Source organism: Prionailurus viverrinus, chromosome C2 (genome assembly GCF_022837055.1).
Source record: "Prionailurus viverrinus isolate Anna chromosome C2, UM_Priviv_1.0, whole genome shotgun sequence".
Lineage (NCBI taxonomy): Eukaryota > Metazoa > Chordata > Mammalia > Carnivora > Felidae > Prionailurus > Prionailurus viverrinus.
Window position 1 is genome coordinate 69,713,408 of NC_062569.1, and position 18,823 is coordinate 69,732,230.

Sequence of the window (18,823 nt, forward strand, 5' to 3'; positions counted from 1 at the left end):
AAAAAGGTTAGGTGAATTTATTTCAATACCTCCAACTGTAAATTCCTAGAAAAAAATTAAGTTATCTCGATAACTGTGCCTACTATCATACCTAAAACGGAATTCTGGGTTCCAATGAGTATTAAATGACAAGGCGCTGGTGAGGATCTGTGCAGATAGGGGAATGGCAACTAAATCTCAACCTCTTCTCCTTAAGAAGGAATATAAGCCAGAAATTGTTTAAAGAATACTATGAGGAAACTATCTTTGCCACAAACAGAATGAAAATCTGTTGCATAGGACTGCTCACTGGCCTCCTGATTTCAAGTCAAGGCTAATCAATCAGATAAAGAGCATTCTGATGACTCAGACTGGATTAGATGAACTCACAAAAAAACAAAGGCGGCTACTGAGTTTACTTGGAAGGATATAGGACAGGAAAAGACTATCCGAGAGCTTCAAGCCAGGCGTGTCAGCAGAACACACAATCCAGGAGCTATAGTCTTCACAACTCTCCGTCCCACCACCACCACTTCACTGCTCAGGTATGAGGGAGCAAGAATTCACGAAAGGACATGGAAGCTACTTTGGGTTAAAAACCACAAACTCCACAAAGGGTAAGATTTTCATGGGCCTAGCTTCCTGCGGATCCAACCCATCAAAGCATATGCTCCATTGTAAGAATGTACCCCACCTTCCCTCCACATATGTACTCCCAGTCCAGATGCAGTTCACAAGTCAGGGACCACTCTGCCATGCCCCCATGTTGGCTGGTAATACTGCTGGACATTCCACTTTTATGTTTTAAATGAAACACAGCCAAAACTGAACCAAGGTTATTTATCCACAGAAAGAGAAAAGGTTTGGTGACTCCTTGTCTTACAACACACATGGGACCTCATCTCTACTCTGCCTCTAGGTTGTCAGTGGTCTTGGACCTGTAACTTAAAGCTTCTAGGAGCAATTCACCTCCTATAAGCAATGACTGGCTTGAATTGAGAAATATGCCAATACAGACAGAAAACCAAACCAACACACTACAAGATATCTTACAAACAACATAGAAAATCTCTTTTGATGATATGAAGGCTAAACAAAGCTAAAGCAGTGTAGTTCAAAAGGAAATTGAGGCCCAGAAGTTAAATAGTCTTACAAGAAGTAGTGAAATATTAAGCTCTGCACTGCTTGCACACTCAGGATCATTTAAATATCATAACAAGCTGTATAGTAAGTATTGCATCTATTTCAAAAACAGGTTAACTAAGGCTCAGAGCAGTTCCTAGACCAAGATCAACAGTAAGGCCAAGTAAGCGGACATCAGATGCCAGGTTAAATTCTTAACCACTCTCCTCTTCTATGTCTCTTGAATCTCTTTTCGAAGCTTTTGTTTCCAATAATTTTCCTTTACAACAACATGATAAAGATCTTTTAATGAAAGTTGAAAGTATCACTTAGGAGAAAGAGATCTATAGCCATGTTCTCTTACTGCCACAGGGAGGGCACAATCAGCACAGCAAGGATCACAGGCAGCCACCTGAAGACAGCTTACATCCACCCACCAATAAATACTACTTTTCGTCACCTATCATTACCCAGCTTCCAAATACTCTGAACTTCGAGTGTTTCATACAACCAACTAGTTCTTGAAACACTATGTAGGTTTAATTGTTTAAAAACAGATACATGGGGCGCCTGGGTGGCGCAGTCGGTTAAGCGTCCGACTTCAGCCAGGTCACGATCTCGTGGTCCGCGAGTTCGAGCCCCGCGTCAGGCTCTGGGCTGATGGCTCAGAGCCTGGAGCCTGTTTCCGATTCTGTGTCTCCCTCTCTCTCTGCCCCTCCCCCGTTCATGCTCTGCCTCTCTCCCAAAAATAAATAAATGTTGAAAAAAAAATTAAAAAAAAAAAAAAAACAGAGACATAACAGAAATCAGGAATTTCACTGATGAGGGTTAGGTTATATTTATTTATATATCAGAATTCCTTAGGGAGCATGGAATTTTAAAATGCATAATCCTCCTACTTTTGGAAGTTTATCAAAAGTCCTGGAAGGCACAAAAACACTATAGCCATTTCTGCAGAATACTGTGTTGCTTTTGGTTTAATATTCATTACCCAAAACAAAATCCTGAAAGTTATCCTTGACTCTTCCCTGTCTCCTTTGTCAGCCATATCAATCACTAAATTTGATCAATTCTCTTTCCTAAATATATCTATAACGTCTACTGGTTCCTTGAATCCTACCACCCATTCTTCGTAGCTCAATCTGCTTCCCCATCAACTTTGATAAAATCCAAAGCAAAAAAATTATTTTTAATAGGCATGCACCCCAAAATTTATAATTGAACAGCACTTGATTATGTGAAAATTCAGATTTGTTTTTTTTTGTTTGTTTTTGTTGTTATTGTTTGTCTGTGGGTTTTGTAATTTTCAAGTGAAAGAGGCAATAATGGATTTCTCTGTTGGGTCACTGTTTATTTACATAACAACTATTAGTTGCCTTCAGCCTCCCTGCTAACATAATGCCAATTTTGTTCAAAGTAGCAACATATCCACATAATACTTTCTCAGCCTTTCTTGCAGCTAGAGGTAGCCATGTGAAATAGCCTGGTTAATAAGATCTAAGCAGAAATAGGGGTGGGTGCAGGGGCTCCCAGCCATCACAGCAAGAGAGGCAGCTAGGGAATCTTTTGTTTTCCTAAAAATGGAGAACAGATGCAGATGTTTAAACCTGATGCCTCCTGAAGCAGTAGCCATTTTTCAACCAAGGCAATACGCCTGATGGACTTCCTTACACTGAGGACAACGGAATAAAAAAAATAGCGATTTCCTGCCAGATTTGTTTAAAATAGTGTTTTGAGTTACTTGAAGCCAACTGGACATCATTCTCCCCAGAGAGGTCCCCAGAGCATTTCAAATTTACTATGTATATACTTAATTCCTCTCCCATCCCAAACTTGTTCCTCTTTCTATATTCTCTACTTCTTTGTATGGCTCCGACATCCAGTCACCCACACTGGAAATACGTTCTTTCTCCTCTCATTATCTCCCACACCTACCTACCTACCTACCTATCTATCTACCTACCTACCTACCTACCTATCATCAAACACCATTGCTTTCTATCTCTAGGGTGTCATTTCACAAGTACATTTTTAGTTCCTTATGCCTTCATGACTTTGGACAAGCTATGTCCTCTAGCTAAATTTTAGATCACCCATACCCCACCGAAGCTCTATCACCACTGCAGATATTTTATATGTCCATCCCCCTTCACTAGAAACCTAAACACTTTATTATAATTATCACATCCTGGTGCAACATTTTAATGCTGTACTACTCTTTTTAAAATGCACATTCAAATTAAAAAACAGTAGTTGCTCTTAAAAGGCTTAAGTTTTGCTTTTTTTAGAGTACACAGTTTGATTCTGATCCCATTAATTACTTTAGGCCAGAGGAGAGGAACCAGGAAGGCAAAAGAGAACTGAATGAAGAGAAAAAAGTATCAACAGCTAAAGTTAAGTTCACTGAGAAAGGTTTAAGGTTTGCTACTTCTCCTTCATTGTTATACAGACAAAAAACTGGAAAGACTACTCCAAGAGATCAACTTACAATAGGCAGTGATGCCTTTCATCCTTAGTTTCTGACCCCAAGGTCCTGGGAAGAAAGACCAGAAAGATAGAAAAATTTGCTCTACTGGCATTCTAACACTGGAGGAAATAACGTCTGAAAGAATAGTGATATATGTCCCTTACGTGTTTAACATAATGAAGTTTTTCTGCATTTTCAGAACTTCTAGATTTACTGGTGGCTACTTTGAAATTATATCCCTATCTCATACCTCCTATCATAGTTACTTTTTGCTTTTTCCCCCTCTGACAACCTGAATACTTCATGTCCTTGTTCTCGTCTAACCACACCAAATCTCGTACTCCTTCCCACATTTATTCAATAACCCTGTGCCAGGACATTTCATTTAAAACATCACAAAATACGATAGTCACAAACAAATGTCTGGTTCTTTACAATTAATTATATTAGTATTCACTCAATTCATTCAATTCACTTATTCAGTAAATATTTACACTGCCTTTCCATTCCAAAGCTTCATCCATTCTTTACAAAATTCTAAGAATTAAGGTAAAAGAAATCACACATAGAACCAGAACAGAACCAAAGGCAACAGTACTGTGACTCCTACCACTTACTGAGCATGAGACGCAATGGTGCTTATTTAATCTCTCTTAACCTGTTTCCTCATCTGTAAAACGAGGATTTTAGCACTGCCTACCCAGAGGGCTACTCTTCTAAGAATTAAATAAGGGAATGCATATCAAGCATATAATCTTACCTGAAATATAAAAAGCACTTAATTACTGGCAGTCATTATTTTACCAGATTTAGTGAGTGACGGGACACACTGAGCTGTCCTTTAATAGAACCACAGCCTTGATTAAATAAACTTATCATTCAGTATAACCAATCTAAATGTCCAGAATGCTTTGTGTTTTCATTAATGTTAATGAACAATTTATTACATAAAACAAAAATGCAACTTTGTTTTTAAACAGACTACTACCAGCATCCTGAAAATAATGTATCATTTCTGGATTAAATATTGGATATAAAATAAGAAAAAAGAGGATTACCCGTCACGGAAGCAGGAGTGAGTCGATTTTGGTCTCTAAAAAACAATACTCATGTTTTAATTAACACCACAACCAATCATCTATAATGGGTCCTGGATTAATCAAATCTCCACGTTTTTTAAATTTTTTAATGTTTGTTTATTTTTGAGACAGAGCAAGAAACAGCACGAGCCAGGGAGGGGCAGAAAGAGAGGGAGACACAGAATCCGAAGCAGGCTCCTGGCTCTGAGCTGTCAGCACAGAGCCTGATGCAGGGCTTGAACCCATAAGCTGTGTGAGATCACGACTGGATCCAAAGTCAGACATTTAACTGACTGAGCCACCCAGGCACCCCTCAAATGTCCATGTTTTAAAGAAATATTAGTGTGATATTATTATTCCTAGACTCTGGCTTCTAAATAGTAGCTGAGAAGCTATAAACTAGTGCCTAAAGAGCAGCACTGAATTCCTGGAATGGATACTTACAGTGATAGCAAACAAAGGGTAAATTTAATAAGGCTTTCATTAAGCCTTCTACATAATTACACAGTATTTAAAAATAGTACTTTTATTTTGGTTTTGAATGTCATATAAACTACTGAATACCTGTGTAGTCTGGAAATCATTTTCCTTCCAGATAGAATATCAAAATAATTTTAAAACATTAATAGGAAATAACTTGCAGTTTCCCATTCCAGGAAATTCCTTTTAGGCAATGTAAGCTCTTGGTTCTCCCTGATGTTTCCTACCCCGGACAATTCAACATGCTCTATAAGTTCTATTAATACACATCTTCTCTAGTGTAATAATAAAGAGGTTAACAATTTGAGTCAGTCTAACTTCAAATTCCACTAGTACAGTGACTAATTTTCTAATTTGAAAGAAGTCCGCAAATCCCACTTGGAGCTTTAATAAATTCCACTTTATTTCCATGTCATTGATTGGGAGAAATATAAAGTAAAACTAGCTATTTCATTCAAAAGGGCAGAGAAGAAGTACTGAAGAGCAGAATGGGATCACCCTAAGGTGAATTATCAACCAAGACCACTGAACCCAACAATTTGCTATTTTCCATACCGTGCAAAGTATTAAGCAGTCAGAAATCAGAAGTCTAGGGCCAATGGCCTTTTATACATTTCTTACTACACAGTATATAAATTTTTAATTTTTCCCCCTCCCTTATTTTATCCATGTTCTCAGCCAGAACCTCGGGACGTAACTGTAGAATGTTCAAGCAAGGACTACTATTAAGCTGCATTCTAAGAAACTGAATATAGAAGTCCTGTTCTTCCAAAACCACTCAATCTTTTCAAACTTTGAACTGTTCTTGAATGTTCATTCATTCATTCAGAGCCTATTTAAGGACCACAGACTTTACACATAAAGGGGGAAAGAACAGCTTAGTTATAACCATGCTATACATGCAAAAATAAACTTCTAGAATTTCTTCAAACTCCAAGCCCCCAAGGAATTCTCTGAATGGAAAACAACTTGGCAGAGGGTAAATCTCCTTGAAGTCCAACTATAGTCAGAGATGTATTCCTAGACTAAAATTAAGTATACAAGGAGGACACAAAGAAATACTAGACTTTTTCTCAAAGTCTATCTAGAATACTAACTTGATCCATTTGTTGCTGTGAAATAAATAGGGGGGAAAATATACATGTATACATGCATATGTCTCTGACCCTAGTACCTAGCAAAGAGCTCCTAAAACTTGTTATTTCCTAATGACAAGAACACCAGAAATATCTTTTGTGCTAATATTTGGTCTTTGACCCTGATTTCTCACACAGAGCTCCTAAATGCCTTGGAATTTGCTGGGTGATAAGGACTCTACTTCAGTATGAGAGTTGATCAGCAAAAAGACCAAGCCATGATTCATCAGAGCTTGGAACTTTCAGCCCCGCTCCCTCATCCTTCAGGAAGGGAAAGAATGGTGACTGAGCTCATGATTGATCTCACCCTACATGATGAACCCTCCATAAAAATCTCAAAAGTACGAAATTCAGAGAGCTTCCAGATTGCTGAACACACAGAGGTACTGTGAGGGTAGTATACACGTCAAAAGCTAAAGCATGGGCCCATACCTTGCCACACCTACCTCTTCCACCTAAATGTCTGTTCATTTGTCATGTCGTTTTATAATCAATTGGTAAACGTTAAGCGGGCCCTGAGTTTTGTGTGCCATTCTAGCAAATTATGAAACCCACAGGGGGGTCAGAGGACTCCAACTCACTGCCAGTCAGTCAGAAGCAACAACCTGGGACATGCGACTAGCATCTGAACTGGAGGCAGTCTTGTGGGATTGAGCCCCTACCCTGTGGGATCTGATGCTAACTCCAGGCAGACAGTGTCAGAACTGAGTTGAATTATAGGACACCCAGCTGGTGTTGAAGAGAATTGCTTGATGTGAAAAAAATTACCACACGTTTGGTCATCAAAAGTGTCAGAAGTATTATGTGTGTAAGTAAAGGAAAACACAGGAATGTTTTTCCTGACAGTTCCCAAAATTTCTCCTACCCAATAAACCTCTTATTGCACTCTCACGTTTTAGGTCATTCTAAAACAATCTTCTCTCCCCAGACATTATTCTAAGAACACCTATTTCACTAAGACATTATCAAGGACACTTTATTTAGGAGTTGAAGATAGAAAATAAATTGTGTCTCAAGCTAACAGATAAAGAAAGACATAAACAAACATGTAATGATAACACAAGAACCAAAATACAAGTTCTTAAACACTGCTGTCTCCTGAGGATAGGCCTAGTAAAGAAGCCTCATTTTTTTTTTTCATTTTATTATATGTATTCACTACTTCTGTGGTATTAAAAAAAAGTACTGAAGTTTCTGATTTTCTAGGTCACCTAGGGCCAGGAAAGAAATTTCCTTTATGCAGATAACAAACTCCACCTTTTGCACACCCCCATCACTCAAGTGTATCTTTGGTAATTTACTAAGATTTAATATAACTTTTAGGTAGTAATTCTTTAAGTATGAGATTTTATCAAATAAGATTAAAAAATAATCGCTAGTACAAAACAAATTTTAAAACTGCTGGCTTTATCCTGTTAAGGGTGTTAAATGTCCTTTCCAATTAAGGCTGAAAATCTGGCCATGGTATGGTCACCCAAAGGCACAACTAAGTATCCTACACAAAATTAAAATGTACCTTGTCATACTCCTTTCACTGATTGAAACAAAGCCCATAAACATGGGGGAAGGAGAAAGGGAGTAAGAGTAAAAACTTTAGGAAAACTTACATCATTTCCAATGCTAATAAGGACAGAGCAGTAAGGAAACTCCTTGAAATTTATTTTCTAGTGGGGGAGGACAGATAAACAAAATGAGTACATTCTAATAAATGGGGGCTGCCTTATCTCAATTTCTTAACCTAGCTTGTATAAAACCAAGAGGGACTCAGGTTTTAGCACTATAACCATTCAGGTTCACTGACTCCAAACACTAAAAAGCAACTCCAGAAAACAGGACTTACTGAAAGCATTAGTTCAGAAAAACCTGAACCGAAAGGTTTTCAAAGAAAGAAACAACACCAGTTCTATGGATAAAGAATATACCTACTCCACCCAATTAAGTTGGTTCCCAGAACCTCTTTCAACAATTTGTGGTCAAATATGGTCCCATCTCGCTCATTTCTCCAAGGAGTAGCTGGACTCATATATAATTAGGACTTCCCTTGATGCTATTTATAGATAGGCAAATAGATATGATGACTGCCAGAAGGAAGATTATTAATCCGGAGGCAGGGAGAACGAAGAACAGTTATCTGTATACTGTCTTTCTTTACTGCCACATGACAGGATTGTTGAAATTTACTCTGAACAGACAGTGGTCCAGATTCTGCTACACTGTGATATGCTGTTGGCCTAGAGCCTGGCCCAGGCAGCAGCACTAACTACCAATGTTGCAAATTGTTTCAGTTTACACTTCCACTTTCCTCCAAGATCAACTGCCATACTTGGATGACTGGGTCTGCAGAAGCTCCAGAGTCAACTGACATGCAGAAACATTCCAAAGACTCTTCAGGCCTATAACTCAATCACTGGTCTGTATTTCAACCTCACCTGTTTTCTTAAAGGTCATTTTATTACAGTACTATAGTTGCCCTCTATTTCCACTAAGTCTTAGTATTTTTCATATTAAATTTCTGGCAGAAGAGAGTTTGAGGTATCTTCCTCAGGCTCCCTAAACAAAGTACACAAAAACTGTCATCCCTCAAAACTGCATAAAGTGAATTTAGTTCTACTCCAATATGCGTCTCACCAACCTTTATTTAAATAACTAAGAGGGCCATTTTTCTACTCCAACTCTAAATGCTATACATAAAGACCCTACTTATAGGGCTCAGAACTGATAACCTTAATTTCTCATTACTTTCCAACATGCATCACTCCTTAACCTGTGATACAACAGGCTTATTTCCAATAGTGCCTTCTTTAATTTAACATGCTGGTCTAATGGCTTTCCCTTTCCTTCTATCCAGAGCCTACCTATTTTTCAAGACTCATCTTAACGCTTTCCTGCTGAAAGCCTTCCCCTACTACTCCAACCTATCAAGGATGATGCTCCTTTATGAAAATTGCTGGTAATATGTCATTTTATAGTGCTGGAAAACACAGTCCAGACCTATGAAATAATGCACCCCAACAGCCAGTGGCAAAGGCTGGACTATAATGCAGACCTTCAAACTCAAACGCTAAGGTTTATGTTTTTACCAATATCCTCACTCTAACATTACTTCCTAATCTGAACATATCCCCTCACACACGAAACTTTCCAATGGATTCTTCACACCTAGTTTATCCAAAGCCAACCCATCCTTCAAATCACAGGTAAAGTGCATTCTCCACTCAAATTTCTTTGACAGTTCTAACTCATAGTGATTTTCCTCCTTTTCAAATTTTACTATATTGTAATAAATAACACACAGCCTGGCATCCTTCTACTTTGCATGCATTATCTCACTTACTCCTCCAAACATCGTGAAAAGGCAGAAATTAGCCATATTTTTACAAAGGGCCCTAAGATGTTAATTTGCTTCCCTTTATACAATTCACAATAGAGGTGAGATTTAAAACTATGTCAACGACCTTCAAAGCCCATGCTCTTTAAATATAGCATTGCGTACTTTTTTTTGCTTAACACACACAATGGAAACTATGTGGAGATAACGAGCAATTATTTTCCAATAACCAGAATTCAGGACTCATTCTTGATACTTGGCCTAGAATTAAATTATAACCTACAGCTTCTTCTTGTTATGTGACTCCATGCTTTTCATTCCTTTAAAACCACAGTTAGTATAATCTGAATCTGTTCCTGAGGAAATGAACTCAAACTGAAGAACGTTCTTTAAAACTGTCAATGTCAAAATAATAAAACACAAAGAAAGGCTGAGGAATATGCCAGATTAAAGATTACTCAATGTGTGATCTTGGATTGGATCCTGAGTTAGGGCAAACCAATGGCTAACAAGATCAATAGGATAACTGGCAGAATTTTAATATGGAATATGTTAAATACTATATTGTATCAATACTGTATCAGTGTTAAATATCCGTAAATGTGACCACTGCACTGTTATGTAAGAGAATATCCTTGTTCTTCAGGCTACACCTAAGTATTTAGAGGTAAATGACCATAATGTGTACAACTTATTCTTAAATGGCTCAACTAAAATAATGAGATAAATAAAATGACAAGAAATGATTAATAATATAAAGCAAATGTGAAAAATACCAAAACTGAAAAATCTATTTGAAAGGTATGTGAGAGGTCAAATTTACAGAAAAGGAAAAAAAAAATACACCATTGAAAGGAATGGGTAGGCACATAGATCAGGGACTGGCAAACATTTTTTAACATTTTTTACAAAGAGGCAGGAAGTAAATATTGTAGGTTTGGGCGGGGGGGGGGGGGGGGGGGGGGGGCTTACAGTCTGTCCCATCTACTCAATGCTGCCACTGTAGCACAAAGACAGCCTGTAGACAGTAATATAATGAATGGACTTGGTATGTTCCAAAACACTTTATTTACCAAAACCTGGCCTTAGTGTAATGACCCTTGATACAGATAAAAAGATTGACCATGACCTGCTTAACTGGAAGTTAAGCAACAGGAACGTGAGAATTTATTACATTACTCTCTTTTATGTATCTTGAAATTTTTCATAAAAAGATTTAAAAATAAAACTTCGCTTAGAAATCTTCCTATATGTCAATCTCTTTCTTCACTTCATAGCCTATCTCCTCCAGAAAACGTCCCAATTTGACTTTTACACATCCTTCTTCTTTCAACCGTTATCTTTTACTTCCAAACAATGTGCAGTTTTTTCAACCAGACTAAATTCGTACAGGCCACATGCATTTAACTTTCTCTTTAAACTCTTAACTCCCTGAGGGAAAGGGCCTTATCTGGTGATTAACATAAATTTGGTGGCCTAACGAGATTATGCAACACCTCTTATCATTGGCTCTGAATTCAAGTCTCTCTTTGGCATTTGGAACTGTGAGAAATGAAACTCCCACAACCTCACTGAGCCTATTTCTTGTGAGATATAAGGAAGGCAAGCCTGTAAAGCTTGGTAAAGCTGACATCGTATCTAATTTAACTTTAGATTTCATAAGATTTTTTTTTGTAGCTAAACAAGTAAAATCCATGGAAGCTGAAGAGTCACAGATTACTGGAAACACAGAATGTAGGGCTTGAAGGAATTATAAAAACAACCTCAACCCCAATCCCACAGAAGAAATGCAGGTAATCCCAACATTCCATTTAATTCTCATTAATTGATATGAAGTCAAAATTGTGAAGTGCGTTAAAAATTAAAGCAATATTAATAAACTAAGTTTTTTCCTATTAATAGAAGATATACTTAAATCACAATACATTTCTGTTGACAAATTCACCAAAATTCTGCTTCTGGGCACAACTGTCAAATTTACTTATTCCACAATACCATGTCTACTAAGTGAAATTTGTTCTCTTTGGTGCTACAGGTTACAACAATTCAAATACTTCCTCCTCTAAAATAAGACATCTGAAGACACAGAACTGCTATACAAGACAGATGTGCTGAACACTGTAAGCCTGTGTCAAAGCATCTAGAAATGCAGTGTCACTCCAGTGTGGGGTAACAGAAGAAGTGAGAGGAAAGAACAGAGAGGATAGCATCGAAAGTTTAGCACATAACCTGAAAATTGCCAAGAATTGACCCAAAGTCCTTACTATTGTCGTAACATCTGCTGCAAGCACTAATGTCAAATTTGGCTCTATAAATACTGAACTCTTATGCAAAATCTCTGACCTAAAATATTGCAGCTAAAATACTGCAAGTACACCAACAGGGAAGGCACACTCTTGGAAATTCAAATTTGCTAGAACAGCTTTCATACAGCTATTATGGTCAAGTTTAAAGAAAAGCAGAGCTCTTGAATCAATGACAGATTCTGGCTGACAGAGCTAAAAAAGGCAAAGGCACAGGGCAACAGGTTCTTTAAAGAGTGGGGATAGTTGAGCATCAAAGCACAGATTATCACATATGTGGTCAAAGGACTGGTGGTCACAAAGGAGTCTTTTCAGGCTCATTCAAATACCAAATAATTAGCATAAACAATGTTTTTCTTCATCTTCCAACTCCAACAGCATTTTTTAAATTACTCTATAGCTTATACTAGTCGAATGTGGGGTACTCTTTAATACAAGGACTCTCTCCCTAAATTTAAATAAGGCTATTAAACATTATAAGCAAAACTCAGCCATAAAAAAATACCATCTTGTGCAATATTTTCCCCCACATTCTATCCAGTACTGCATATACATGTCTTTTTTTTTTTTTTTTTTAAAGATTTGAGTTAGTTAACATACAGTGTAGTGCTGGTTTCGGAAGTAGAATTTAGTGATTCATCACTTAGATATAACACCCAGTGCTCATCCCAACAAGTGCCCTCCTTAGTGCCTATTACCCATTGAGCCCATCTCCTTCCCCACGTCCCCTCCATCAACCCTCAATTTGTATTCTATATTTAAGAGCCTCTTATGGCTTGCCTCCATCTCATTTTTTATCTTCTTTTATTTTTCCTTCCCTTCCCCTATGTTCATCTGTTTTGTTTCTTCATTAATTGAGAAAGGAAGTGAAGTCCTTTACTAACTTCTGATAGGATCATGGAAAGAAACCTAAACATTAGCAATCTTTAGGTGGTACATTCAAAAACAGGCAAAAGAAAAGAAAATCTTGACAGTATACTTTAATATGCTTTTTTTAATGTATAGTAACTTAGAAGGAAAACTCATATACACTAAAAACACTTTTTACATTCTTAAGCATAAAAGAATACCCACATTAACAAACATTTTAAATTCAAGCCTTAAAAAGCTACAATTACAGAAAGACATGTTTATTTTAATATATTTATACCAATTGCTCGTTAAGGCATAACTATACCACATCACAGAAAAGGGGGGAAAAAAAGCTTCTGTTTGAAGCCAATCATTCCCAACCAGGATTCCAGGGTATACTCAAAGTGAGATTTTGAAATAATCTTTAAAATAATGGGGTACCTGGCTGGGTCAGTCAGTAGATCATGTGACTCTTGATCTTAGGGTGTGAGTTCAAACCCCATGTTGGGGGGAGGGGAGGGGAGGGGAGCGGAGCAGAGAGGAGAAGAAAGAAAGAGACAAAAAGAGAGAAATAGACAAACACTCTTAAAATTGAGCAAACAAGATAAATGTTTAATACACGGAACAGGCTAAGCTCAGAAATTTTTCTCTAAAGCTCATTCCAAAATCTCACTTCAAAGAAATGAAGGCATCGGATTTTTTCATGTTCCCAATTCTAATTTAAGCATGTAGTATGAATCTTATCACTAAGTGTCCTTAAATCATTTTGCCTAAGGCCAGGTATTCAAATTCATGTGTCTCAACCAGCTTATATAATGATCAGGGTTTTTTTCAAACCTTAAAACATATGATTCAAATACACCTATCACAAAAGGATAAATCTAGGGGCGCCTGGGTGGCGCAGTCGGTTAAGCGTCCGAATTCAGCCAGGTCACCATCTCGCGGTCTGTGAGTTCGAGCCCCGCGTCAGGCTCTGGGCTGATGGCTCAGAGCCTGGAGCCTGTTTCCGATTCTGTGTCTCCCTCTCTCTCTGCCCCTCCCCCGTTCATGCTCTGTCTCTCTCTGTCCCAAAAATAAATAAACGTTGAAAAAAAAAATTTTTTTTTAAATAAAAAAAAAAAAAAAAAAAAAGGATAAATCTACACTAGCACATTTTCTCCTTTTAACAGTATGTACTCTTCTAAGAGATCATTTATAAAGAGCAAAACTCCCTGAATCAGGAAGGGTCATTTCCCGAAAGGAAAATTTATACTATCACAATTTACATTTCCCTGCATTTATGCCAGCCTTTCTTCATTGAACAATCCACAACCATGCCTAAATTTGACCTTAGACTAATACTTATTAGTTTTCATCCCAATTTTCCCTCTTGCTACAGTGCCTCATCCCCACTGTTAACTATGTGTTACAACAAGGTTAGAGACATGTGTGTATGTGTGTGTTTATGTTTGGGGGGGGGGGGGGAGTGCACATACATATACAAAAACACACCTTTACTCATGCGGTGAGCTAATATTCAGGATAATGCACAACAATGTTAGCTAATCAAAAACTGGATTACTTCTATCATTTAAGCCTTCAAGACAATAGCCCATTTTCACTCACCCTCATTCTCCTACTTGACAAAAGTGTGGAAGAGGATGAACCCTGATGAGAAACCCTTCACAACTGTGAAACAAAACTACAATAGGAAATAGAAAACCTTCAACAAACTTCGTTCCATGGAGAAACCCATTCTGTAATTTTTTTTTAAATGCTTTTTTAAATGTTTTATTTTGGGGGCGCCTGGGTGGCTCAGTCAGGTGGGCGTCCAACTTGGCTCAAGTCATGATCTCGCGGTTCCTGAGTTCAAGCCCCTCACTGGGCTCTGTGCTGACAGCTCAGAGCCTGAAGCCTCCTTCTGGTTCTGTGTCTCCCTCTCTCTCTGCCCCTCTCCCACTCACTTTCTCTCTCAAAAAATAAATAAAACCATTAAAGAAAAAAATTTTTTAATGGTTTTATTTTTGAAAAAGAGAGAGAGAGAGAGAGAAGGACAGAGGATCTGAAGCGGCTCCATGCTGACAGTTGAGAGCCCGATGTGGGGCTGGAACTCACAAACCAGGAGATCATGACCTGAGCTGAAGTCAGACACAACCAACTGAGCCATCCAGGAGCCCCTCATTTTGTAATTTTAATGACAAAATGACCCATCATTCAACCTCTGCTTGAGCTTCTCCAGTGTTGAGTGCTTTTGCATAAAGGTGCTATTTTAGTAAATTATTAGACAGCTCTGTTTTCAAAGTTCTTTCTTCTCTAGGATTCAAACGTATTTACCTGTAATTCCTACTCAGAGCTTCTTGAACTATACAAAACAAGTCTAACTCTACTTTAAATGAAACTAGTTAGCAACTGGAAGGACTTTCTTCCAGTATCTTACTCCCAAGTGTTCTATTCCCCATTTTAAAAATTTGTGACCTAACAATTACAAAAATCTGCTCCATTTTATGTCCTTCTAAAATTAGGACTCCTAAAACAGTACACAGTGCTTTATTCACAGTGTCTTTTCAATAGTTAGTAAATTTATTCTTTCTTGGACAATGGGGTGGGTGTAGACAGTAAAACTCAAAATCTCTTCAAGCACAAAAAAAGACCTAGGAAGTATAGATAAAAATTCACAAAACTCTGTCACTGTAAGAAATGGGTGCTGGGACAAATGGATATCCACGTGCAAAAGAATGAAAATGGAACCGTACTTCATACCATATAAAAAAATTAAAATGGATCAAAGACCTAAGTAACTCTGGATTAGGCAACGGTTAGCTAGGATACCTAAAGTACAAGCAACAAAAGAAAAAACAAACTGCCATCCTCAAAATTTAAAACTCTTTCCCTTCAAAGGACACACCATCAAGGAAGAGAAAACCCACAAAATGGAAGGAAATTTTTGCAAAACATGAGACTTGTGTCTAGAATATATGAATAGTACAACTCAATAATAAGGAGGCAAACAATATAATTTTAAAATGGGCCAATTATCTGAACAGATATTCCAAAGACAACACACAAATGGCCAATAAGCACATGAAAATACCTTCAACATCACTAGCCATCAGGGAAATGCAAATCAAAATCACAATGAGATACCACTTCACATCCACAAGGAAGGCTATCAAAACAAAAGGACAGTAATAATGGTTGTTGAGGATACAGACAAATTGGAACCCTCAAACACTGCTGATAAGAATGTAAAGTGCAGTCCAGCCCCTTTGGAAAAGCCTAACAGTCCCTCAATTATTAGAATTTAATTAGAAATAATGAATTATTACAATTCCAAAACAAATTAGTATAAAAACTGACAGGTATCATTAAAAGATTTCATAAAAGTCAAAAACAGTATTAGAACATGTTTCCTTTCTATATACCCAATGGCCACAATACCTCAGTTTTAAATTCTGGGTGACAATAAAACAGCAAGTATACTTAATGTGTCAAGGAGATGTACTAGCAATTTTCTTTATAATTACTACTCACAATTAAAACAGCCCCCTAAATAATTTCCAGATTTTAAGTTGCAGAGCAATGACTTTAAAAAAAGAGAGAGAGAGTGAGAGAAAGCACACATGTGCATGCTTGTGAGCCCGACATGGGGCTCAATCCCACAACCCTGGGATGATGACCTGAGCTGAAATCAAGAGTCCGATGCTCAACTGACTAAGCCACCCAGGTGCCCAAGCAATGACTTTTAATCAAAGTTAACCAAATGGGTGATTAATCATTAATAGCTTCTAGGAAAGATTATGTAAAAAAAAAAAAAATGCTCTATCAAATAAAAATGATACAGATTTTTTCAAAGGGTAACAATGAATTATAAATGCCTAGTCCTCTCAGAACAAGGTAGGACTTGTTAAAGCAGATTGCTGGGTCCCACCCCTGTTCTTTCCATTCCAACTGCTAGGTCTGGGGTGGATTCAAGGATTTGCAATGCTAACAGGTTACAAAGAGACCACACTTTGAGACCTACTATACTATACAATCCTGAATCATACAGCAACATTCTTTTGAGAACAAAAATCAGTAATATTAATAATCCAACAATCAGCTGTCAAACATCATTAACCAAAATGGGTTATGTAATAAAATTAAGACAAATCAGAGAAGGGTTTTTATCTTTAGGACTTTCCCAGCATTGTCTGCTCCAATTGGTACATGCTTCTGTTAACATGCCCAGGAGTGGGGCACCTGGGTGGCATAGTAGGTGAAGCCTCCAACTTCGTTCAGCTCAGGTCATGATTTCACGGTTCCTAAGTTCGAGCCCCACATCAGGCTCTCTGCTATCAGCACAGAGCCCACTTCGAGTCCTGTCTCCCTCTCTCTCTGCCCCTCCCCTGCTCCTCTTGTGCTCTCTCAAAAATAAACATTAAAACAAAAAAAAAGAATAAAAATTTAAAAATAACTTAAAAAAATAAACATGCCTAGGGGGCGCCTGGGTGGCTCAGCTGGCTAAGTGTCCATCTTCGGCTCAAGTCATGATCTCACAGTCTGGGAGTTCAAGCCCGCATCAGGCTCTGTGCTGTCAGCTCAGAGCCTGGAGCCTGCTTCAGGTCTGTGTCTCCCTCTCTCTCTCTCTCTCTCTCTGCCCCTCCCCTACTCATGCTCTGTCTCAAAAATAAACATTAATAATTTTAAATAAACAAATAATAAACATGCCCACAAGGTATCTTTCAAGCCCTTGAAGAGCTGTACTGCATCCATGAAGCCTTCTCTGAATACCCTAGCTGGAAATAACTTCTTACTCCTTTGAGCTTAAGTCCTCACCTGTATCACCAATAAGACAATGTATTATTAACATTAAAATATCTGTTTTATGGCATGAGTTAGACATGCTGCCTTCTGACCTATATAAAGATGCTCAATCTGGTTCCCACCAATTTCCTTGAAAACAACAATCACTCTTGTGGCATCACCAACATCACAGAACACAGCAAAGAATTCAACAACACTATAAAAGTATTAAAAATGTTTCAGTATCATGAACTTTAATTCTTCTATATTTATACACAACTCCAATATGTTACCTCTTATCTATCTGCACATCCTTTACACAGTGCCTAGTACAGAACAGGTTCTGAATACACACACAAAACCACTGTTGTCCTTGATGACCTTGCATACTCGTCTTCATAAAGCTCATGAGACTGTTAAGATCCACACTTGGCAATTTGGGGAAGAAACGAATTCCAGAGCACCTCCAAGAATTCAAGTCCTTAAGTACGTGAAAAACATACCATTTTCTCAGTTGTACCTAATCTATGATGGACTCTCAGGTCAGAACAGACAACGAAGAGATCATTTTCTAAAACTATCAGGTCAATTTAAGGAGCTGGGGGGCGGGGCAGTTGTTAGTTCAAACACACACACAGGCAGTCCCCATTTTGTATGGCAGTGTGGTCATAGAAATGATAATGGAAGATGAAACCAAGCGAAGTGACCTTCTTCAGTGAGACCTGTTCTGTGACGTTTAAAATTATCAAAACATTAAAAACTGTTCTATAATAAAAATACAGTAAAACTAGTATTTTCTAATATACCATATTAAATACGTTATAATAAAAAATACACTAATATTTTTAAATAATTTTTAAAATGAGAACCACTATGAATTAAAGTACTTTATTTCTTTGTAAATAACTTACAAGTAGTTTGACGTCTGTCTTCTCTCATGGTATAACTTAGAGTACAGAGCATCTTTTAGATTTCATACACCACAGGGAACTGTCATACAGCTTCTAACATTTTAACTCTTACATTTTCAAGGTCATGGAATATCTCTGAAAGTTCCTTTAGTGGGGAAATTTTTTGCCAGCATCACTTCCTGTGGAACATCATCCTTTTCACCACAACCACTTTCTTCATTTTGCCTATAAAGTTTGTTATACTTCTTTCGCTGCATATACCTAGAGTCTCTTGGACAGTGGCAGTATCTTCTTACAGGCACCTTTTCTTATACCTCATTCACATTTAATTCAAATACCATGGCCAGCATTATCGATTTTCACTTATTATACTTTCATCTTCACTGACATTAAAGTGTGCTTGAA

The 18,823-nt window shown here is 37.6% G+C and overlaps 1 protein-coding gene and 1 long non-coding RNA gene across 11 annotated transcripts in view; one reads left to right on the forward strand and one right to left on the reverse strand.

Annotated features, from left to right (window-relative positions):
• The window catches only part of TBL1XR1 (TBL1X/Y related 1), a 179,177-nt gene that overhangs the window by 102,372 nt on the left and 57,982 nt on the right, over positions 1–18,823 (reverse strand). The window lies entirely within an intron of this gene.
• LOC125174736 (uncharacterized) lies at positions 8,612–11,857 on the forward strand. Of its 2 annotated transcripts, none has more exons than XR_007155541.1 (3): positions 8,612–8,673; positions 11,269–11,384; positions 11,627–11,857. It is a non-coding gene; the product is annotated as an uncharacterized LOC125174736 (long non-coding RNA). The 2 variants fall into 2 exon arrangements; XR_007155542.1 differs by lacking the exon at positions 8,612–8,673 and adding an exon at positions 9,381–9,460.